This window comes from Halyomorpha halys, unplaced genomic scaffold (genome assembly GCF_000696795.3).
Source record: "Halyomorpha halys isolate HHAL.00 unplaced genomic scaffold, Hhal_1.1 Scaffold1665.1, whole genome shotgun sequence".
NCBI lineage: Eukaryota > Metazoa > Arthropoda > Insecta > Hemiptera > Pentatomidae > Halyomorpha > Halyomorpha halys.
Genome location: NW_027115151.1, coordinates 79,898 through 83,758, shown reverse-complemented (window position 1 = coordinate 83,758; position 3,861 = coordinate 79,898).

Genomic DNA, 3,861 nt, shown 5'->3' with positions numbered 1-3,861 from the left:
ATTAATAATAAATACATAATAAAACATTATTTATTAGAAGTAGTAAAAAAGATGGTAAAATTAAAAGAAAGAATGGTGGAGTAAATATAACATCAGCATGGTGCAATAACCGATAAGAGGAGTAGGTGAACGGATAAATAAAAAGAGATCCTCAGACCACCTTCTCTTCGGTTAAACCTTAAACAACCAATAAATTAACCATTCCCTCATTTTTTTTTCTTGACTTCCGTATCATAAGAAATTCTTATGGATATCCGCAGATTGATCTACTTATTCCTGGAGATTTCTCAACTATTCACCAAAAAATGAATGTTGCTAAAAACTTTATTCATCGATCTCTTCCTTTATCTGATTCTGAATACCACCGAGCTAACAAACAGCATATTGAACAAATCCTACTTGGTAACAACTTTCAATTTAATGTAACCTAACAAATTTAAATGCGCACAGACATTCAGACTCATGCACAAATCCTTCAACCACTTTCTCCTCCCCCCAATCTACTCCAATTCTTTTTCTATACAGATCTCTTCTTTATATCCCCAGCCTCTCATAATATACGGAATTCACTACAATCCACAATTCTTAACTCGCCTGGTCTAAAATTCCATAACAAACTATCTTACTTTTTAGTAACCTAAAAAGTCCAGTAAGGTCTTCAATACCACTCCAATCTAGTCTACCGGATTCCCTGTTTTACTTCTAATTGAAATTCTTCATATATCGGGAAAACCAAAAACTACCTCAAAACCCGTATTCCCCAATTGAAATTATCCAACTCCCCGTAAGCCGTTGGCACCAAAAGTATCTGGCCTTCAACCATACTTTTAACTTCGACCAAGCCTTTATCCTCGCTGCATTCTCTAACCATAATAAAACAGTTCATAACTGAGACCCTCCCTATCAATCTTAAACAAAAAACAATTAACCATATAGTTTGTAAAGATTGTATCTCCCTTACTTACAGGTATATTTTAAACCTCAATGAACCGAGACAATGACTATTTCTATCCTACCCCCTTCTCTACTTTATTCACATTTCCTTATTACTATACTTAATTACATTTTTTATCTATACTGTATACTTTATTTCTCTTTTCTACATTATATCACATTCTGCCTATTTAATCACAATACTTCTCGTATGTTACTCCATGTCTTAAGTATTATCGACACACATTATTATTACTATTTTTCATTCATGTTTTTATTTCTTACTCTCTTTATCTATACTTTATACTTCATATCCCTTTTTTATATTATATCACATTGGTTCTATCATCTCTTAATTTATTGTATCATTACTTTTCTCGTATTTCATGTTTTCACTTTTATTTAATTATTTTTCTATCTATACTTATAATAATACCTTACATATTCATTTAAGAATAAAACTATGACTATTAGCCTGCAAAGTTCGTTATCATGACAACTTTATACAAGAGTGGTGCTCATACTGCTTGATTTTTGCATTGTTTGCACACCTATATTGTTAGGAGATACCTATTAAGCTGCTTGTTTCAACCGTTAACGATTTATAAATTTAAAATTAGATAAAAAATATTTAGTCATGGTGGTGTTTAGGTCCAACCTTTTTCAAATTTACTCTAACCATATCAAATTAGTATTGAAAGAAGATAGTTGACCGCATTAAGTAGATTGTATGGAGATAGTCCCGGGTGGTGTTTCATTAAGGTATCAAAATAGTAAAAGATAAACTATTTATTGTTAACTGTTTGTAACAATAAATAGTTTATCTTTACTATTTTTATACCTTTATGAAACACCACCTGGACTATCTTCCTACAAATAAATCAAATTAGTGTTTTTAAATATTTAAATCTTGATGAGAGCTTTCAGTGCAAAACTAAAAGAGCATTGTACCTTCGCATTGCTATTAGTTTATGAGGTGGAAATCACAAAAGTATGAATAAATATTTCAGAAATCAAATGTATATATCGAACTAATTATTCCAATTGAATAGTTTTTTTTGCACATTAGATATAATGTTCTCTAATTAGTATTCAGAATGAGGATATAGAAACGAGTAAAACATTTCCAAAAAGCTTACTAAAAAATGTTCTTTTGAAGGTGTTTACATTCCATTGAATTGGTAAAATAAATTAGGAAAGCTTAGAGAATCCTTTTCCTGATGATTACGGCTGACCGAATGAGCCCCTAAAGGACCATGTCTCTGTTCAATTCACAGTCGGATTACCCTCACGGATATTTGTTCTCAACATACAGCCGTAAGAATCCGCTCCCGATTCACACATGGCCAGTTTTTGTTTGAGATGGACCAATCGGTCTCCTCTCTTCAAGCAAACTGTTTTCTTTTTAGCCAATCCTCTGCGTGTCCACTTTGCCGGAAGGATGAGCTATGTCTTTGACGAAAATAGATTTGTGGGATTGGGGAACAATGTCATTTGTGACCATCTGTTTGGCAGCTATATGTTCCACCAACCAGGGCGGAACGGAAACCTCTATGGTGAAAGGGTATCCAGTTTTCCGGGGATATGCTCTCTTGAATTCGCGCTACCGCTCTAAGTAACCCGAGACATCAAAGCTGTCACACACCTTTAACTAATTAACCAATCCAACGGATAGACTGTTGCTTTGTGAGGATAGTTCGCCTATGTAAGCAGCGTTCATGCCCTACTGCTCATATATGTAACATACGAACCGTTAATGGTCGCCTTAGATGTTATTTAATTTCACGGTTCGGAAGCTATCACACGCCTGATCCTAATCGAAAATTATAGGGCTATTAAGATGGTGTATCGTACAGCGACAAGTGTTCTTCAATAACCACACGATATTTCTCATTTCAATTTAAACCGCTGATTCTTCTTTCCTCTGCTACCTGTTATTCCTTAAATAATGATTATACATTTCAATTTTTTGTATATATTTCTTGTTAAAACAATTTATGAAAAAAAAACTAAAAAAGAAGGAATTATTCAATATTTCTTTCTTAACTTTGTGAACCCATAATTGTGAGAATTACGTTACACGTTTTATATTTCCCAGGTAAATTATTATTTAAATAAGAATTTGAAAATAGTTTTATTTTAAGCCAGGATATAGTAATACATGAACATATTTTTCTCTTGCGACCTAAGGGACTAAAATATTCAACTTTTACTCCACCAATACCATGATTAACACGACAAATATTTTATTTATATATACCACTATTTAATTTTAAGTAGCCATTAAAAAAAATATTTTTATACTTATTCTTATTTTTGTATTTTTTTTATATACAACCGTTTGGTAATCCAGCGTTTCTCATTAATTGCCACACATATCCAACAAATTATATAAAGTAATTTAAAACATACAGGAAAATGATATTTGTGTTATTTCAAATTTTCAAACTTGAATACTTCCACATTTAATAATTTAATATTCAAGTTGATACCACTTATGGGAATTGACGATGTTAAACGATTAATTCGATATCTGATGCGTTATTTTTTAATCATTTTCAATATTCTTTATTCTGAAGTTGTATTTCTCCGTCCATTTGGTAGTCTAAGATTTACAATAATTTACACACGCACAAAAAAAAGTGATGTCGGCAAGACGTTTAATTATGATTCGTAAATATGATATATAAAGGCCCCTAAAACCACAAATATTTATGCTATGACAATTCTAGTAATAAATTCAATTTACTAAAAATTAGAAAGGCTTGTCCCTGACACTGTCTAATTAATAAAAAAAAATTAAGAAATATAAGAATTAGTTTCAATCTTGTATAACCGGTTACAAGCCGTGAGATGAGCAAAGGAGCCTTTATCAGATTGAAACCAGGCATTCGCAGCAAAAAAGTAGTTCTTTTCCAAAACTTTGGA